The sequence below is a fragment of the Palaemon carinicauda genome, chromosome 6 (assembly GCF_036898095.1).
Source record: "Palaemon carinicauda isolate YSFRI2023 chromosome 6, ASM3689809v2, whole genome shotgun sequence".
Classification (NCBI taxonomy): Eukaryota; Metazoa; Arthropoda; class Malacostraca; order Decapoda; family Palaemonidae; genus Palaemon; species Palaemon carinicauda.
The window spans coordinates 141,607,289-141,629,788 of record NC_090730.1 but is presented as its reverse complement, the minus strand read 5'-3'; the positions used below and the strand labels follow the sequence as shown (position 1 = coordinate 141,629,788).

Genomic DNA, 22,500 nt, shown 5'->3' with positions numbered 1-22,500 from the left:
CAATGAATGTGATCTCTCGATCATTAACCTCACACTAAGGGCAGTTGGGGTCAGACTGTACCCGTAAACAATTTAAGATGCGTTATGTCTTAGAATACGGGCTGGAGATGAAACTACATTTTTTTTGTTGTTGAAATGATTCCATAAGACTGTGAAACTAACTTCTCACTGAGATATAATAAATTTTAACTTTTTAAAGAAGACATTTCCTACCAAAACAAACAAACGAATAAAAAAAAATGTTGTTTATTCCATAATCTTAATTTGCCTTTACTTCCTAACTAACGTACAAATAGTGTACGAACATCGTATGACTAATGTATGAACTGATCGTGTTCAACCACGTGAATCTCTTCGTATCAACTTGACGACATTTCTACTACTCTTCTCTTGTAAAAAGCGCGTGACCCCTTGGGGGTCAAACAAGCTATGATGGCCCCCGGGGTCAAATGGCGACCTTACTTCCTCGTTGATCATCATAGCAACAGGAAGATTAAGGCTTGCAGTTGGAGATTATGGCAATATTCCAATTACTTTCATTGCAAAATTGCGCTTGCTTCCATTTGGAAGTGAAGCAAAGAGAATATAAATCACTGCACTGAAATTGCTGAGGAAAGACGGGGAATGGAGGCATCACGAAGCCGCATATGAAACGGATTTATAATTGTTCGGCAATTGTTCTCTTCCTATTTCCATCATCTTGTTCTTTTTTTTTGGGGGGGGGGGATTTCATTAAATCTCGTTTTATCTCCATTCTTTTTTGTTTCTTTTCTCTTTATTCCCACGTCTTACGTTCTTCATTAAATTGAGATCTTTCCTTTTAAGTTATTCTTATTCTTGTACTCTCTTCACTCTTGTATAATCAACCTTTACTGATATTTATTAAAGATAATATCAGCCATGCAAAGTAATACACAACATTAACATAAAGATAATCGCTAAGATAAGTAATGGTCAAACTGGAATACATCTTTGCAAGGCACGTGGGTGGAATCCTTTTATTCAGAAGAAAGGTCAATTAATAAGCGATTAGACCCTGTGCACAATGAGTCCAGATCCCACTAGTGGGGTTTCATGAGGAGGAAGCATTTGTGAGAAGGGGGCTTAAGGAGAAAGACGGAATAAAAGAAGAGTGAAGGGAGAATGGAAGGAGAATAGAGGGAGGAGTACAGGACCCCTCTCAGTAGTGGTCATTTTTGTGATATGGAAGACTTTGATCCTCATTCCAAATTCAAGTCTTGGCCTCGCACATAATCTCGCAGTTGAATCTCCTTCCCTCAGACTCGCTTCGGGTTCAGGCCGAGATTAAGAAAAAGGAAAGGAAGACGAAAAAAAAAAAAAAAAGAACGACGTAGAAGAAGGGGTTCCGTAGGCCTAAGGTACAGATGGTTCTGAGACTGGTCTAGGCCTATATTGAAGATCTTGTCCGAAAGCCGGTTCTTGTTTGCGTTTAATTTCCTCTCAAAGGGAATCTTATGTTCCGCGATATAGTTTTGAAATCAATAGGTGTCAAAGGACCGTCTCGTTCTGGATTGCCATGTCTGGCTAGTCTTCTAAAAGGGAAAGGGCTCATATTTTTTCTCTCTCCTAATCTCGGTTTTTTTTTTTTTTTTTATTATTAGAGGCCGTCGTTGATTTTGCGATAAAGGCCACGAGTTTTTTGTCTTTCTTGTTTTTCTTCACTTTTACTTGTCCCATCCGAGATTTCATGAATTAATTTGTGTTGTTTTTTTTTTCTTTTTTTTTATAGGAAATTTGATATCATATACAAAACTTTCACTGTTTCAAGACACTGGTCTTCGTGTGAACTGTGAAAAACTCTTTTCGGAATTGAGTTGTTTATATATATTTGTGTGTATGTATGTTTGTATATATGTACTGAATGTATGTATATAATGCAAGGAGTAAGCGACACGATGAATATTTTTTATTCCATTCCTTGACCTCCTGTATGTGAAATTTACTCACTTCGTAGAGAATTTTACTAAATAATCAAAGTATTTAATGAACTTAATAGCCATCCTAGTTTATATTAGATATGCGCCACAGACAAGAGGCTATATATATATATTGTATATATATATATATATATATATATATATATATTATGTGCATGTGTGTATATATATATATATATATATATATACATATATATATATATGTGTGTGTGCGCGCGCGCTCTTGTGTGTGTTTTGCGATTGGTTATGGCCTATAACACTTAAAAACAAATACAGGTGTATCTGCTAAAATATAATCAATGTAAGCAATGAAGCAATTGTTATTCTCTTCTTGTGCCAGCATACGTGTCCTGCACTCCTTGCCAGGTTCAAAATGTCTTGACACTTAAAGAAAGGAATTAAAAGATTTCATCTTTCCATGGAAAACTGGTCACAGCGAGAAACTTTTTAATTACTTCCTTGAGGACAGTATTGACGGGGATGCCATTGATGATCTATGATGTTGTGATGCCAGTTCGGTAAAATAGACGATCAATTAATCAATATATGTTGTAATATTAAGTCTGAAGTGTAGCCAAGTTAAAGTCTCGGTAAAGAATGTTTTATGTCATTTTTAGATATCGTTCTTTTTTATCATTTGTAAACATTGCTCAAAGTTATTTGCTTTTATGCTCTACCTTGAACATTTCTTATATAAGTTTATGAACAAATCTGTTCTGGTTATTTAGCCAGTATTCATGCATTTCAAATAATCAACATCAGATCTTCCCCGAATAATTGACAGTTTTTAATATTACCCAGTATGAACAACAAGATTTTAAAGAAATTTTACTATGTAATTGTTGCGCAAAAAAACTGCACGACTCGAAAAAGAATAAACTTTTAGTATCACGATTTACTTGAAAAAAAGCGACAAATTCGTTATTATTCTTTGAGATCGTTAACACAGCATTAGATGCTACTAACTAAAAAAATTTACATGAAAACGTAAATGTAGGTTTAGTTATAAAATGAACTTATTTTGTTTGGGTCTTCAAATGTTCATAAGAACAATTTTTTTCTCAAGTCAATGATTAATTAAAATAAATATTACCCCAAGTTCCAATTGACTTATGTTTCCTCGAGTTAGTAGATGATTAGCTTGATTCGACAAGAAAAACTATATTATTTTCATTGTTATTATTATTATTATTGTTGTTGTTATTATTATTATTGATAATAATAACTAAGCTACAACCCTAGATGGAAAAGCAGGATGTTATAAGGCTGTGGGCTCCTACAGGGGAAATAGCCCAATGGGGAAAGAAAATAAATAAACTACAAGGGAAGTTATTATCAATTAAAATAAAATATTTTAAGAACAGTAACAACATCAAAATAAATCTTTCAAATATAAACTATAAAAATCTAAAAAAAAAAAAAGTAAGAGAAATAAGGTAGAATAGTGTGCCCGAGTGTACCCTCAAGCAAGAGAACTCTAACCCAAGACAGTGGAGGACCGTGGTTCAGAGGTTATGGCACTACCCAAGACTAGAAAACAATGGTATGGTTTGATTTTGGAATATCCTTTTCCTAGTAGAGCTGCTTACCATAGGTAAAGAGTCTCTTCTACCCTTACCAAGAGGAAAGTAGCCACTGAACAATTAAAGTGCAGCAGTTAACCCCTTGAGCGAAGAAGAATTGTTTGGTAATCTCAGTGTCGTCAGGTATATGAGGACAGAGAATGTGGAAAGAATAGGCCCGACTATGTGGTGTACGTGTAGGCAAATAGAAAATGTGCCGTAACCAGAGAAGGATCCGATGTAGTAATGTCTGGAGAGTCAAAAGACCCAATAAATCTCTAGCGGTATTGTCTCAACTGGTGGCTGTTGATAGTAAATGCTTGCTTGTCTATCGAGTGCCTTTGTTTTTAAAATGCCCAGGGGCATCGCTTGGCTTGGGCGTCCTGCTGGAGGGTTTCCTGACGTAGTCCGGGAGCTGGCAAATATGCCCTATTTGGGGATCGACTTCGGAGAGCCCATTGGCCACCTTTCAGTTAGCCAAGACACCTCTGCATGGGTCTTCTCGAAATGTAGGTACTTTCACGGGCATTTGTCAGAATCAAGATGCCTTCTTTCGATGAATCCTGGGTTAAGAAGAGCCCCTCTTTCCTCTTCTTTAGGGCTTTTCGCTAGTCAACTAATCCTTCACCATCATTGTTTGATTGAAGGACTTTTTCATCATAACATCTTTCTGAGGTTTGTTTATTTACTGCTTTAGGAATACCCCATTCTTTTCTTTTATGAAAGGTCGATATTAGTTAGGTTCGCAAACACCCATACACTTATTTTCAGTAGGATTGCACAAGCAAGCAAATGATATAGCGACTCATTGCTTTTAATCAAACAATGGATAAACAAAGGTTTGGAGATGGTCATACAATTTTCTCAGCTCGTAATAAAAAAATACCGTTGATTTCTTAGCTTCTAAGTTGTCTGTTATTTCCCGCAAGTTAGCAAGAAGAGGATTTGTTGGAGAATTGGTAATTTCACTCCATTAGATAGATGTGTTTGTGGTAGTTCTAGCCATGCTGATTACCTCCATTTTCCATTACTTTCAAGTCTTTTAATGTGTTTTGAGAAAACGTCTAAATAGGTATGCTGAAGGTAATACTCTGTTCCTTATCTTGCAATTTCCCTTTTGCAAAGGCCTTAGAGCATATGATACCCTTCTTACAATTTCCCATGCTGTACAGAAATCCCTAGATTGTGGTCAGAAAGGTCGTATGATTAGCCCTAGATTATAGCGCTGCCCATTACTTTTCCTACTATATACACATGATATGTGGTTTGGCCTAGAAAACAATTTCGTTGCATATGCAGATGATGTTACTCTCTTTGCCTCAATTTACTGTCCTGAATGTAGATCTGGGTTTGCTGAATCCTTTAATCGAGACCTAGCTAAAATTAGGGTTTGGTGCAAATTATAGGCCATGAAGTTGAACCCTAACAAAACGCAAAGTATGATTATAAGTAGGTCGAGGATAGTGGCTCCCCTACATCCAGATCTCTGCGTTGATAATGTTATTTTTTTTACTTATGTACAACTCCTTTAAAATTATAGGTGTGATTCTTGATAGCAAATTTTCTTTTGGGAAACACATTTAGTCTATTTCTTTTTCAATTGCACAAACAATTGAAGGCTCGTTGAGAAAGTCTTTTAAGATTTTCGGTGATTAATCTTCTGAAGTACTCTTAATGTTTCAATTATATCATTCTACCTTGTTTCAAGTAGTGTTCTGTCTAGTGTTCAGCGGCTGACCATCATCTTAAGTTATTGGACAAAATCTCTGTCACCGTAGTTCAGTTATAGTCCATTTCTTTTAGCGATGCATATTTGCACCGACTCGCAGCGGTGCCCTTTTAGCTCGGAAAAGTTTCCGGATCGCTGATTGGTTGGACGAGATAATTCCAACCAATCAGCGATCACGAAACTTTTCCGAGCTAAAAGGGCGCCGCTGCGAGTCGGTGCAAATATGCATCGCCAAAAGAAATGGACTATAGTTCCTTTTACATATTGCATAAGAACTTTCATAATTCGGACCGTCCTTTACATTCAGATTTTCACAGACTGTACCATCCTGTACATAGTGCTAGGTATGCATTTAGTTCTAACAATCTTACCATCTGAACCATAAGACTCAACGCTACACAGTATTCTAGAGGTTTTATTCCAACTGCGACCATATTGTGGAATGATCTTCCTAATCAAGCAGTTAAATCGGTGGAACTTCAGAAGTTCAAACTTGTAGCGCATGTTTTTATGTTGAACGGGCTGACATACGTCTCTCTTCATAGTTTATATTTGACATTTATTTTAACGTTGATACTGTGATTAAGATATTTTATATCCTTTTTTCGTTACTTCTCAATTAGTTTAATTATTTCCTCGTTTCCTTTCCTCACTAGCTTAATTTTTCCTGTTGAAGCCCTTCGGTTTATACAGTAGCATCCTGCTTTTCCCACTATGGTTATAGCTTAGCCAGTAATAGTAATAAAACATGAAAATTCGTTTATATCATACGGAGAGATAGAAAAGAGTTATTCTCTCATTTTCACAAATATCACCCCATTTATATACTAGGACTGTGATATATATATATGTGTGTATATATATATATATATATATATATATATATACATATATATATATATATATATATATACATATATATATATATATATATATATATATATATATATATATATATATATATATTTGGCCGGAGGATATGTATAAATCTTACAGAAGAGACTACATTGTATACACCACAAAGACACTCCGAAGACGCATGCCCGTATACACATCCGAAAACCCTCCCTAAAAGAACATATTGGCGAAACCCAATCGGCTTTCAGGAAAAGCAGCTATTGCCGACTGATAACAGAACAGCAACAACAATGATAATTATGATAATAGTAATAATTGTCTTGAATAATGAAATACCTATGGCTACCCGAGTTTCTTGTAAAGAAAGGTACTGTTTAGCTTTTGCCTATATAACAAATAGAACCCCATTAGCGTTGCGCACACAAAAAGGACAATTAATATCATGGAATAGGCCTACTTATCTTCTTATGATATAAATTTTGTTGCATGACCCCTTTCTCTTTTTCGTCCACTATATTGTAAAATCACATGTTCTGTTCAGAGCAGATACTGTTTTTGCGACATTCGATTAGGACTCATCGTGCCTAATGCAAGTCATCCTAACAACATGTAAACTACTTTATTTTCCTTATATGACCATTTCTCTATTCCCATTTTAATTTTCCTCTGCTTTTTACTCTCAGTTTTGTGAAATGCCTTTCCTTTCTCGTCGTCTCTATACCATTTCTATCGTTATTGTCTTTTACCTCCCCATTTCTTACTTCTCCTGATACTTATCCTCCTCCTCTTCCTCTTCCTCTCTCTTCTTCCCTCCTCCATCATCCGAAGGTCGTCTCCCATCTCATCTCTCTGTCCCTTAATGTTTCCCCATTCTTCTAGCATTCCTTACTTGGAGGCCCACTTGATCTTAATGGAGGTACCTTCATTCCAAAGGAAGATATCATTGCCTCCATCTGGATTTGTTATTTATACCCAAATCTTAAAACGGACAGACACGGGGAGAACACGATGGACTTTTCTTCCCTACTGCTGGGTGACATAAGTGTGTGTGTGTGTGTGTGTTTTAGTACATAAAAATCGAAGATAGTTGATTTATCTGCTTAAAGGCTCAGTCAGGTGTGGCATTTCTTCTTTTTCTAATAAGAAAATCAAGAAGTAATTTTTTTATATAATATATAAATATCTTATTTTGCAGAGCTAAGCAGATTTGAAATAAACACAGAATATATTCGCTGGGTTTATTCCAGTGTTCGTTGATAATATTTATATTCATTTTATATTTGTGCATCGTACTTATATTGTATTGACTCTTCGTATCGTACAGGAGCTACAAAGACTTACATCACTCTCCATAAGAGGTGTTATTCGAGGAATATAATTTATACCATACAGTATAATGCAATATACGTTGTTGTTGTTGAAAGTGTGATAAAGATGACAAAGATATTAACTATTACAGCCGCCTTTGCTAATACTACTGTACAATTATTATTATTATTATTATTATTATTATCACTACTACTATTACTACTAGCATACGCGACCGTGCAAAGATACGGCTAAATATTTAGATAAATATGAGCACACACGCACACGTATCCCCCTCTCAACAGGGTATGACAACTCCCTCGCCCCCTTAACCGAGGGACGAGGAGATCTAAATGTGACCGAAAATACACACACACACACACACATATATATATATATATATATATATATATATATATATATATATATATATATATATATATATATATATAATCATCATCATCATCATATCTTCCTCCTACGACTAATGACGCAAAGGGCCTCGGTTAGATTTCGCAAGTCGTCTTTATCTTGAGCTTTTAATTAAATACTTCTTCAGTCATGATCTCCTACTTCGCGCTTCATAGTCCTCAGCTATGTAGGCCTGGGTCTTCCAACTTTTCTATTGCCTTGTGGATCCCAGCTGAACGCTTGGTGAACTAATCTCTCTTGGGAAGTGCGAAGAACATGCCCAAACCATCTCAATTTATATATATATATATATATATATATATATATATATATATATATATATATATATATATATATATATATATCCAGACTCTTGTTCCTTATTAAATAGGGGAGATTATAAAAGCAACACAATGAATTAATATACCACTGCAATCGGAGAAGTAATAGCATAATAGTAGAGGCATCAGCGCGTAGCAAAGAGAAGCAGCATCACATAAAATCACAGCTGCATCCATTTTCATGCTGACAATAATTAGCCATCCGGCTTTTTGCCGTAAAAGGACCAAAGGAATGTTGGAGTGAAGGTAATGTGCAAGGCTAAGGCAGAGCTCTCCGGTGCAGGTGCTGCACGGGACAAGTGTGCGAAATAACACAAATTGTTTTCTTTAGTTTTTATTAATCGTATCATTTCTCTTAGTCTCTTTAAAGTCTGCCTATTTGAATTCTTTAGATGGCAGAGGCGACGTTAATGTAATATTGCGGCACGTGCAAAACACAAAACATTCTTGACACTTTTATGATCTATTATTATTATTATTATTATTATTATTATTATTACTTCTTCTAGTGTACGCGACCGTCCAAAAAGACGGCTAAACCCCCTCCCCAATTGGGGGAAGTGCCTTGGTAAGTAGGTAGATAGATTATTATTATTATTATTATTATTATTATTATTATTGTATCAGGTGCAAAACACAAACCGTCCTTGACAAACATGGAATGTTTGATGGAGGTAACTTAATAAAGTAACTGTCGTAACAAGTGCGGTCTTCGGAGTGACTCCAATACTGCCTATTAGGGAAATATATGGAAATACGAGCTTCACAACCGCACCCATCTGCTTTAGGAAGTTATGCCTTCATAGTAAAGCTTCTCCCTCAGAGGAGGAGGAGGAGGAGGAGGAGGAGACGCATATCCAGATAAGACGAAAATGCCGGAATACCAACTGCATATTCAGAGCCGGCTGCCCCGTCACCGACACAATAGCAGGCGTGCTTGCAAAAGTCATTCGGGAGAGACAAAGACCTCGATGTTTTTCTTCACGAAGTGTAAGCAAGCAGCAACTCTGCTTTGCTTCAATGCACACCTGAGAATGCAACACACTCTGGCCCAGGTGCAATCACGTTGGGGGTATCTTCCCCCTTTTTCTGACCTTTTTTGGCCCTACCATTAGTGTCACTTCTATATTTCCAGCAGATAATGAGTATATATATATATATATATATATATATATATATATATATATATATATATATATATTTATATACAACAAAACAAATGCAGCCGTTTCTAGTCCACTGAAGGACAGAGACCTCTAGGTCATGTCTGGGGTTTGGCCATTTTCATCACCACGCTGGCCACTGCAGATTGGTGATGGTGGAAGAATTTAGTCAGATTATATATATATATATATATATATATATATATATGTGTGTGTGTGTGTGTGTGTGTGTGTGTGTATATATATTATATATATACATTATATATATATATATATATATATATATATATATTAATTTGACGTTGTTAGAATTCTCTAGTTTCTTGCACAAATACAAATGAAAAGAAATTAATAATTAAATAATAACAAACAGACGAGAACACTTTTACGGAAATAGAGATGGAAAAAATGAAATCAAAAAGAGGAAAATGAAAAGCTTAACGCCAAGACCGCCGGTGGTCTTTCTATAAAAAAGAATTAAACATTCGGGGTCGATAAACATCTGAAAGCCTACTGACCTCAGGGGTAAACGTGACGACTTAAAATTTGCGAAAAATCATTAATGTTCAGAGGTAAGCGAATCTGAATCCAGTTACTAACTGTAACAATGAATGGATGCAGGTACACGTATCAGAGACCAAAATAATATTCTCTGTGTGATAAAAAATCTCTCTCTCTCTCTCTCTCTCTCTCTCTCTCTCTCTCTCTCTCTCTCTCTCTCTCTCTCTCTCTCTCTCTCTCTCTTTACATATACACACACACACACACACACATATATATATATATATATATATATATGTGTGTGTGTGTTTCCGTATATAATATATATATATATATATATATATATATAGTTAGTTAGTTATATATAATATATATATATATAGTTAGTTAGTGTTATAATATATATATATATATATATATATATATATATATATATATATATATATATATTCCTTTTACGCAGACGAGCAATCACTTCGAAAACAACAATATCCCACAATTTGGCCAAACTATTATGTTATTGTTAGGAAAGGGAGGGGGTGGGTGGGAAGGGTTGAACCTGTGTTTAATTGTGCATATCTATCTAAATAGTACCTGTAATTTTTGACGGGTTGCGTACTCTAGTGATAATGATAATGAAGAACATGACGGTTTCAACTTCCAGAGTTGCCTCAAGGTATAACTACACTTTTCATGAAATAGCTTTACTTGAAATAGCACAAAGTACTTCAATTGCTCTTTATTGGGTAAAAGTAATTAAAAATGAGTTAAGGGATAATTTCCTCATGGGTAATTATAAATAACTAAAACGAAAATAAAACACTTAAAAACAATGAAGACAATACTCTTTACTGCACCCGAAGCCGAGTAGCAATTGGACGGTCACAGTGAAGAGACGCCAAGCAAGGCGTACCCGAAGATGCTCTGGGTACGCTAAAGGGTATATTGCCATCATCATGCCCAGGGTACAAAAGGATACAAACACAGATGCTTTGCCCGAGAGTCCGGGACGAGAAAGAAAATCTAAATACTTTTATCTAGAGCTTAATTTTACGCTTAAGTGCATGGCCATTTGCGCTGTCCACGGTCAGTATGGTATGATTTATATCATTATTGTCTCATTATTTGCCACTTAAGTCAAATCTGTATGAACTGATGCTAAAGATTAGCAATACTTTTTTATAGCTATTTTGGTCTTCTTGCAGCACTAAATAAAGTTAATATTTAAGAAGGCGATGTTTTTTGTGATCTTGAAAATCGGTTCAGCTCTTTTGATATCAATATAATTCACTCACACACACACACACACACTCACAATGTGTGTGTTTCTTATTTTTTCAACATTTAGCCGTTTCCTCAAACATTGGTTGTCTTGAAGGAAATCCATCATACCAGTCATTGCCGCAATCAACATTTGACTGCTAAGGCTCCGGTGCAATAAAAACTTGCACAACATTAGTAGCTTCATGCACCTCAACAGAAGACAAGCCATTAATCGGTATACTTGTGGAAGTGTGTAGTAATATCTTTTTTAGAACCTAAGACAAGTGACAGGACAAACTGGGAAAGAATAGTATAGGTTCAGACCGGGGTGAGTTTGCTTTGATATTAAAGTTTATTTTGATTTCTGAACAACTTGGGTGAAGAGTTCAAAAGGATTGGTAGAATATAGTATGTGGCATGCAATGCTGTATCAAAAGCTTCTGGCAAAATCAGTAGGAGGTAAAGTTACATGTATTCATGGTTCAGGCGACCGTATGTTAGAGAAAGAAGACAAGACATCGACCAGCTTGGGTTGAAAGTGAGTCTGAGACAAGAAAGAATGTGTTATGTCTTCATAGCTGAGAAACATTTTTATGGAAATGGATGAGTGACGCAAGAGGTCAGAGATAGGACGATGGAAATGAGGTAGTTTTCGGATGAGTAATTAATTTATTGTTATATATGTGAATAATTTAATGTTTGTTGAAGATATTGTGCTAAATTTATGAATGTAAAGATTGAACGCATTTACAAGAGAATACGTGGATGGAGAAAACCTATATTTTTAATTTGTTAATATTTTACTTTAAGTTTTCATTTTTCAGCGCAAATTATTTACAGCCCAATACCCAAATCTTACGTTGTTGACCATATTGTTTGAGACACCCGATTACATGAATATGGGGAAAGGAAGCGAAGGATCCAATCTAAATTTTTTCAGTTTAAACGCAATTACTCCCAGTTTTAATCATAAATGAAACAAAGATGAAAAAAATTAAACTAAGAATTATATCCCTAAAAAACCGGTAGGTTCGTATGTGGAATACACGAGAGAGCATCGGAGTAAAAGGAAACTCTCTCTCTCTCTCTCTCTCTCTCTCTCTCTCTCTCTCTCTCTCTCTCTCTCTCTCTCTCTCTCTCTCTCTCTCTCTCTCTCAAGTAAACAGTAGTGGTTTGTGAGAAAAACAAGTGATACCAATTACGGGCAAAGAGGATTACCTATCAAGAACGGGAGAAGTTAACCGTTAAACACATTAAGATTCTTGGCTCGTTCGAAGAATAGGCTTATCGCTATCAGTTTCAACTCTCTTCGTATCAGCCTTGTATCTCGTTAATGTATGTCAGTGGAGTCTTGTCAGGGCATATATTTGCTCGGCCATCTGCTGAATACATTACTTAAATACATTTCAGCCGAAGATGATGAGATTCAAGGACGACTATGATTGTTTTTCGTGTCCAACCTTGGAATTTATTCATTAGATCGTTTTCTGATTAATATTTTTTTTCCTTCCAAAGAATTATTGGCAAATTAAAATGTGAGAAAATAATTTCCGTTTTAATTACAAATTCAATACATGATTTGTCTTGTCGATTTTCTTTTATAAGTCATGATAAAATATTTCCTAATGATCTCCAAAGAGAGGATAACCAGTCAGTACCAGAATTTGATTAGTTTATGAAATTTGGAGTCGCAAAAATTCAAGCAAATGAAATGAGAGGATGGAAAATGGTACAAGAAGTTCCAGTGTGTAAAAATAAAAGAAAAAAAAGGGAAGGAAAAAAAAAAGGATCGCCAGGTGAACCAACACTAAGGGTGTCATTAGTCTTGTCCCAAACCTGTCAATTTTGAGGAATTTCGTCAGAGAGGTTACGTCTCACCTTTATACGGTTGAAACTAGTTCTGGAAACAGGAAAAGGAGAAAATAAACCCATTTTTGGGAGTTCAGATTCACGTATTTTTCAATATATCGAAAACAATCAACCTAATCGTTTATTTTTCTTGACAAAATTACGGAATTATTAATTCGAAGGCTGTGTGAACTATTGGAAAATCCTTGTATTTAGAGATGGTTCTAATGAGAGAGAGAGAGAGAGAGAGAGAGAGAGAGAGAGAGAGAGAGAGAGAGAGAGAGAGAGAGTATTTACCATCTTTGTCCTCGAAGCCTTTCTTTATTCGTTGTCCTTACGGATGAAGGCTCTTGAATTATCCTTTTGTCTTTGCACATGACTGCTTCTTTCACGCCATGTGCACCATCCTCTTAGTTACACAAAATGCATGTGCGCTTTGGATACGGTTTCGGTCTGATTATGCCTCGAGAGAAAAAGAAAATGTATTCCTTTGTAAATTAGTGATAAAGAAGGTTGGCGTGAGATTGAAAAGAGGGGATCAGAAGATGCGATGAGAAAAGAACTTGAGGCAATCCTACGATGCAGTAATGTCCCTGACTGGTTAACGCCAGACTGGGGTTCGAGTCCCGCTCAAACTCGTTAGTTTCTTTGGTCGTGGCAACCTCACCATCCTTTTGAGCTAAGGATGGTGGGTTTGGGGGAGCCTATAGGTCTATCTGCCGAGTCATCAGCAGCCATTGCCTGGCTCTCCTTGGTCCTAGCTTGGGTGGAGAGGGGGTTTGGACGCTGGTCATATGTATACTGTATATGGTCAGTCTCTAGGGCAATGTTACTCTCCCTTGCCTCTTTCATTCATGAGTGGCCTTTAAACCTTTAAATTAGTCTTTTTGACATCAACAGATATTAATGGACAATGGCCATTCATTTAACAACAGGTACAGTTGGACACAGGAATTCATGGCACACCTCACTCCGAGGATATGCACCCTGTCACATCCTTACTGCATGGAGAGTTCTGGTGTTGAGCCCCAACCACCACCTCTTCAAAATCTCCCTACATAATCTGTGTAGTGACTCGCCGGGCAGTAAGGTTGTGCATGATTGCACATCCTCACCGAGGTATGCCAAGGATTCCTGTGTCCAACTGTACTTTTAAATTAGCAGGGTGCTAATCAACATTTATGTTTTATTTTCGTGCATACGTTTGTACGATTTTCCAAATGATTCGTAGAGGCAATCATTGGTTGAATATGGAATGATAATATTACTATTGAATAACACCATGTTATCATTTAACTCTAGAGTTACGGAAATCTTTCCCGAGTAAAAAGAGTAGCTAAATATTTGAACCTTGATGGCAGAAAAATAGGAATTTTGAGCATGGCCTTCCCAGCTTCCCATTCAAAGCATCAACATCTCCACTCCTAATTTCAGCTTAACCACTCGGAAGCCGAAATATCAGCAAAAATCGCATATAACGCCGGATTTTTCGTTTTTATCTCTGGCAGGATACTATGCCAGGAAGTTTGTCATTTCAGTTTAGCATGATACCCAGAAACTAAATTTCCCTTGTAATGCATCTCCATAGCGGCCCCCCTAGCAAGTGAAATCCCATGTTATGATTGTCTCTGTGTCAGAAGTTTCTATTTCCCTCCCGTGTCTTCTCTTCTACTTTTAGGATTAGCAAACACTTTGGGCTTCTGCTTTTTCCAGAGCCGTTCACACCTCTATTGTTACTTCATTGCCGTTTCATCAGCCATTTCTTCGGTGGTTTTTTTTTTTTTTTTTTTTTTTTTTTTGACGATCAGGACAAGAAACGGGTATATAGTTGGTCGTTTAATTGTCCACCGCACTGTGAAAATTTAAAATTTATGATTTTGATGGATAAATTCTACCAGCACGTGAGTTTAGAGCACAACTTCACCACAGTAAAATAAGTTAATCATATGAGCCGTCCTGGGGGAATTCCATATATGGGACATGATTGGAAAACTTTATTTTCAGCGACCTTCAAATTTCGTTGGGAGACTTACCAAACAAAAAACAAAAAACTGGTTTCAGTTTTGGAAGCAAAAGTCGTGTTGTTCAAATGAAAGTTAAATGTTTTCCTTTGATTGTTGTTTATCTTATGACAATAAGGTACATAAAATATTGAGTAGCAGCACATATAGTGTACAGAAGATTTCCTCGGAAATTATTGCAAATCCAATTCATTTGTTGACCTACTGGAGAGGGTATACTTTAATTAATTGTTATCTAGACAATAAAAATTCCATACATCTTTCGTGAAAATGAAAGTTTTTGTTTACATTCACAGTCTTGGCCAATCTAAAACGGTTTCCATCCAATTACACATCGAGGCAAATATACTCCAGAATGTCCAAGGAGAGCGGAATTCAGTTCCGGTGTGACTTGGCTTTCGTTAGTAATTAGAGAAACTCCCAGAAGGTCACGGAGCTGATTTTACTGATTGAACACAGCTCCAGATCAGGAGGTGAAAGCATAATGGCCTTTACTTCTATGATGTTCTATTGAGATCCGATAGAATAGGCCCTTTTTGTCTGGTAGTTACGCAAGATGGACTTCAAATATTAGGAATTCACTCAAATTTCTCTTCTCTTTTCCATAATCATTAAAAAGACATTGCATAAAGTCTACATAAGCCGTATTTGTCAATAAACAAAGAAGGGGATTTTAATGATTTAAATTCAAAATTTTGGTGTGTAATTTACAGAGAAATCTGCGGTCGCACGCCTAGATTTTCCAAAACACTTTTCGATCTTCCAACTTTTTTTTTATTTCAAATACGTAAAGGTTTACAAATTTTGTACAAGAGAAATATGTGAAAAAAAGACTAGAAAATAAACCGCAGTCATGTAATTTATTTTTAGTTTGAAAAATAATTTTTTTTATGAAATCCCAACTATAGTAATAAGTGCAAGCAATGTTGTTTTCGATGCTAAGAAAGAAACTCCTTATAATGATTTCGATGAGCTTTGGTAATTTATTTCCTATAATCTTTACCATGAAAATAAATCTCAAAACTTCATTGAAATAGAGAAAATGCCCAGTCACGTCCTTGGTTACGATTCGAGATGACGCGATATAATACACCAGGATCATTATCATAATCCCATCCAATTCAGGAATGGTGCCATTGTTGCAGAACATTGAAATGATATTTTTTTTTAAACCAAATCAATTTGAATTTAAGCATTAAGGATAAAGAGAAGTGGCCCAACTCGATGGTGCGACATTAATTCTCCAACGAAACTTCCAAGATAATCATAATATATCTCGAATCTAAATGAAAAGCAATAGCTAGAAACTGCATGCATCGACACTTACGGAAGTCCTTGTCATGCTACATGTGCTATTTCAAAATAGAGACAGACAGACAGACAGCCACGTCATTTTGTACAACTGATGTTCTATTTCAGCTGAAGGAAGTTAATGGAGTTTGACTTGCCATTGAATGACAATGGAGGGAGGGGGGAGTCGTGCACAGAAACCTTTTGTTCTTCCTCATCCAACCAATTTTTGAAAATAACCATGAGCCTGATTTGAAATAATTCTAGTGATATACTTCGTGAGGTGCACGTCATAAATGGGATGTACTCGGCAAGACCTCAGTGGTCGGTTGAGTAATTACCTTCGCAAGGACGCATTCCAAATCCGCTGTAATACATGTCAAGCACCAAATAGGAAGCCAATACTTGGGAGACTTCTCACAAGGCCATTGGTTCGATCCATAATGAATGAAAGGGAGTTTGTGCCGGTTTTCGGTGGTCAAATGCTTTAGTCATTGGTATGTTGACAAAGCTGTGGGCTAATCGGAAGGCCTTTGAGAGGAAACGAAGAAAGTGTAGTTCCTTGAAGAAAAGATTATGATTTTTTTTGTTCATGGAAATGTAACGATGTTTTATGAGTGAATGGAAAGGAAATTCACATCAGAGAGAGAGAGAGAGAGAGAGGGAGAGAGAGAGAGAGAGAGAGAGAGAGAGAGAGAGAGAGAGAGAGAGAGAGAGAGAGAGAGAGAGAGAGAGAGAGAGGTTAATGATATAAATTACGTTGCGTATCTATAAAGTATATGTTATACTATGCGATGACATGTTTTATTTTATGTTGGGATATAGAAAAAAAATTACATATTTAAACCGCATTTAACAATTAAAATATAAATAAAAAAAAACAGCAAATAAAGAAATCTCTGGGCTTTCGGACGTCCTCTTCGTCTCAAGATAAATTCAAATCACAAAGATGGTGTTCAGCCGAGCAAGGGACTCATCAATATTCCCAACACCGACGCCGTATCCATTACATCAATTGCAATTTATCTTGGACAGCGTGACGTAAATTCGACCCTTGCACAAAGAAAATGTTCCTCTGATTGTGTCATAGATGCATATCGGGCTCCGGGATTTCTCTTAACGACCCCCTTGGGTATGAGCGTTATTCAAATCGGCTGTTAACACCCATAGATTTCGAATTCAGAAGTACCACAGAGAACTCATTAGAGCGGGGGCGTTTTCGCCTTTTCAGTAAGATGGACAGCCGTCTTGCCCAGCGGGAAGAGGCTGTGTTTGCCAGGATGTTAATCTAGAAGCGGTGTCAATGGCTAGATAAATCTGCATTCGTAAACGCGCACACATATAATGTGTGTGTATGTATATGTATTATATGCTATATATATATATATATATATATATATATATATATATATATATATATATATATATACATATATATATATATATATAAATATATATATATATATATATATAAATTTATATATATAAATATATATATATATATATATATATATATAAATATATATATATATGAGAGAGAGAGAGAGAGAGAGAGAGAGAGAGAGAGAGAGAGAGAGAGAGAGAGAGAGAGAGTTTTGTGTGTGGAGTAAGAAAGTTGGAAGAACTCATAATGGGCTACATGCTAAAATTAGAAAAGGAAAAATATGTTTAGCCACGGGAACTAACAGTAAAAAAAGTCCCAAATTCTACTATTAGCAACCCCATACCTTACAAACACGTAAATTTCATATCCCAATTTAGAAATAGAAGACACCAAAAGCTCAGTAATATCTAGAAAACCAACGAATTTAATGATAAAAAAATCTGCCTTTGATATATATTTATTGCTAAGAAATCTTTCCTCTTTTAATGTATTTTTTTATTTCTTTCTCAGTAAACAATCCTTAGGCAGTAAACGATTCAGAGACAAAATAATCACACTTAGCACTTGAGTCAATCCATTATCCTGGCCACAAACATACCACAGTACCCCTCCTCGCAGTACCCTACTGCAACCTACCCTGCCGTCCCCGACCGATAAAGAAGGTACCGACCGACACTGCCCAATAACCCAGGAATCTTAAGAACTCACCTGTCCGGGTCGGAGAGATCGCTTGTAGGGTGTTCCTCCTCCTTTACAAATGTTATCACTTTAAAATAAATTTTTCCCTTCTCGGATCCTCTTCCTCTCGTAAGGGATGGTCAGTCAACACGAACTTTTAATCGTCATGGCGATTATTAAGATTGCCAGATACAAAATCGGACAAGCAAGAAATTTTCTCATCTATGAATAGAGAGGCTTCACCCTCTCGAAAATAGTCCACGAGTCGAAGAACGCAACAACACACCGAACTCTGCGCCACCGTGGTTAGCGGGCAACTAACAGACAAACTCTCCTATGTTCTGAGGCCTCTGCGCTTCACTTTGGCCCCATCCTTCGAACTTGCTCGCTAGCTCTCGCGTGGGGAAGTCGAATTCTTCTCGAGTAAATCCACTCTTCGTGATCGATTCTCTTGAGCTTCTTCTAAGCCTGGGATTAATTTTGATAAAATTTTAACCAATTTTTTGTTATATCAGACGGGGAAAAATGGGCATGTCAATTGACAGGTTTTATGTATAACATTTATGGCAATAGCAAACTAGATGTTATGTACTTTTTATACAAACACACATAAACATATGTGTATATATATATATATATATATATATATATACGTATATATATATATATATATATATATATATATATATATATATATATATATATGAGTGTGTGCATCTAGGCATGCATTGTATGTATGTGTAGCCTATGTGTATGAGTTTGGAAGGGCGGTCAGTATAGTTGTAACCATAGTGAAGTGGTTGAAGTCTAAAAATTTCGATCCATCTGGACAATATTGTTAAAACCAAGTAATTTTTTTTGGCTTAAGCCATAAAGTAGTTGTATAGTTTTTAGTCTCTCTTAAGGGGATCGATGCTTGGAATTGAGAGGAACACATCTCCATCCGAAAATAGTTTAAGAAATTGAACTTTATAAACCATTACTGATCACCCCCTCGATCACACTGCTTGACTCAAGAATTCAGCTCCTCAAGAACTTCAAACGTGCATTCTACTTATATGCTGTATGTGAGGTAATACACAGTGTGTGTGTGTGTGTGTGTGTGTGTGTGTGTGTGTGTGTGTGTGTGTGTTCGCGCGCGTGCAGATTTCATAGTAGTAGGTCTCGCTTAACTTTATACAAAATGTCAGAAATAATGCTCTATGCCTACAACTTGGAAACAAATTATCATTATACTAATTCACAAAAAGGAAGACATAGAAGACCTGGAAAATTACCGCCCAATAAGTTTACACTCAATTATATATAAAATATTTACAAAGGCCATATTAGACCGAGTACAAAGACGGCTAGACTTTAATTAACCAAGAGAGCAGGAAGGTTTTAGAATCGGATATTCAACATCTGACCACATCCATGTAATTAACCAGCTAATGGAAAAATCAAGAGATTGTAACAAATCACTATGTATGGCATTTATAGACTATGGGAAAGCTTCAGATTCTGTCAAATCTTCAGCAGTAATGAAAGCCCTTCAAAGACAAGGAATAGATGATTCTTATGTTAGAACACTTGAAGTTATACGGTATATACGAAAAGTACAGCAATCTTAAAATTACAGAAAGATTCTTATTGAGAAAGGAGTTAGACATGGAGACCCAATCTCTCATAAATCATTCACAACATGCTTAGGAGAAGTTTTTTTAAGTAATTATATTGGGAAAATGTAGGAATGAACATTAAAGGGAGAATACCTTAACAACTTGAGATTTGCAGATGACGTAATTCTGTTTAGTGAATCATGGAAGGAATTGCAAAAGATGATAGAAGATTAGAATAGCGAATACAGAAATGTAGGACTGAAAATTAATAGGAGTAAAAGTAAGGTAATGGTAATATGAAAATGCAGACAACAAATAAGGGTTATGAACGAACCCCCAGAGGACAGACAGTAAGTGTTTCGCTAGGACATGAGACCGAAATTAAAAGAAAGATAAGCATGGGATGTCGAGGTTTTGGTAAACAAAATAAGTGGATGAAAAATAGAATGCCCCTTTCTCTAAAAAGAAAAGTATTAAATCAGATGGCGCTACCAGAATCAACTTATGCATCAGAAACTAGGACCTTTATTGTGCCTTAGAACATAAGCTAGTTACAATTCAAGGAGCTATGGAAAGAATAATGATGGGAATAACACCAAGAGACAGAAACAAAGCAACAAGGATACGAGAGCATACTGTAGTTGAGGATATTCTAACAACATGTAAGAAAAAGAAATGGACATAGGCAGGATATATAATGAGGATAACAGATAAGAGAGGGAGATGAAGAATAACAGAATGCGTCCTTAGATATTGCGAAAGAAGCAGGGGGAAGAAAGAGAAGACGTTGGAATGGCGAACTAAGACATTTTGCGGGTATAAACTGGCATCGAAAGACCATAAACAGACGAAAGTGGAAGGACATGCCTGAGGCCTTTGTCCTGCAGTATACTAGTTACGGCTGGTGATGATGATGATGTATGTATGTATACAGTATATGTGTGTATGTTTCTGATGAAAAGTTTAATTTTTATTTTAGTGTCATTGGTCTATAAGTACCATACAATTATCTTCTATCTTCAGTTTCTCTGTATCAGTTTTTCTTCATGGCGTCTGTTAAAGTTTCCACCTGAAAACAATTGATAATAAATAATGCTTTAGAAATTGAATAACTGAAAGAAAGAACGTACTTTAAGAAGGAAAGATCTAGCTTAAAGTTAATTACTTTTATGCATAGGCCATTTGGTCACACTTATATATATTCTGGCGTTTCTTAATGAAAATAAACCTCTCATTTAAAATCGTTTCTTTGACGCTCCATTTATTCATTCCTCCCCCAAGTTTGTAATGTTCCCCAGTAGACCGTGAAATATCCACATGCAAAAATATAGAGGGTAATTAATTTTGAACGTCACTAAAAACTGGTTTCTTCCTTCAGTTCCTTCGTGTACCGAAAATCACAGTGGAGGTGCAAAACAGGTTTTGTGGATTTGCAGTATCCTTGTTTGAAGAAAGAGATATATGAACGTAACATTTTGGTATGTGTTTACTGAATAGCACCTGAAAGACTGAAGAAAACGTGATGTTTTTGAGTAACGAGTTGATAACGAATGAATGATTTGAAGTTCTCTGGCATCAGTTGATAACGAATCCTGTTAATTATGGTTTTATTGGATATTGTGAGAAATACTAACAAAGTTTATGAATTAACATAAATAAACTAAAAATGGGTTGTATTTATTTTTGAGTAACGAGTTGATAACGAATGAATGATTTGAAGTTCTCTGGCATCAGTTGATAACGAATCCTGTTAATTATGGTTTTATTGGATATTGTGAGAAATACTAACAAAGTTTATGAATTAACATAAATAAACTAAAAATGGGTTGTATTTATTTTTGAGTAACGAGTTGATAACGAATGAATGATTTGAAGTTCTCTGGCATCAGTTGATAACGAATCATGTTAATTATGGTTTTAGTGGATATTGTGAGAAATACTAACGAAGTTTATGAATTAACATAAAAAAACTAAAAACATGTATTGTATTCAAAGAAAAGGTAATTTGCAAGTTAGTACAGGAGCAGATGTAATAAATTTACGTAACATATTAAGCACTTTCTTAGCAAACCCCCAAATTTCAATATTACAGTGTATCACTTAGTATTAAACATTAAAAAAATCTACCAATAAATTGGAAGCAAAACATCGTCTGCTGAAATTAATATTTTCCCTAAGGAAATTACGTTTCGCAACCAAGTGATAAAACATTGATGAAGCAATGAGAGATTCTAGATATACCAGCGTTGAAGAAGCACCAGTGAGTAGAGTTGACTGGTTGGGAAATATCAAAGAAGCTCTCTATTTTCCATCTTTATACAAAGTATAAAGGGATATGCTGATAATATAAGATTTTTAGGCAGTTCGCTTGAAATGTTGTATTTCAGGTATTTGTGGCAAGATCAGGGAAATCTGGGTTGTAGAAACTAAAGTTTTACTTTATATATATATATATATATATATATACACACACACACACATATATATATATATATATATATATATATATATATATATATATATATAAGAGCACATATTACAGCCAACTATTCTGCTTCTACTTCGTCATTTTGTCTTCATACTG

The 22,500-nt window shown here is 35.7% G+C and overlaps 1 protein-coding gene across 1 annotated transcript in view; it reads right to left on the bottom strand.

Moving 5' to 3' along the window:
• The window catches only part of LOC137642686 (uncharacterized), a 232,650-nt gene extending 214,030 nt beyond the window's left edge, over positions 1–18,620 (bottom strand). Inside the window, exon 1 of the mRNA XM_068375467.1 lies at positions 18,346–18,620. The gene's annotated coding sequence lies outside the window, so the exon portion shown is untranslated. The remainder of the gene's footprint in view (positions 1–18,345) is intronic.
• Between the last annotated feature and the right edge of the window lie 3,880 nt (positions 18,621–22,500).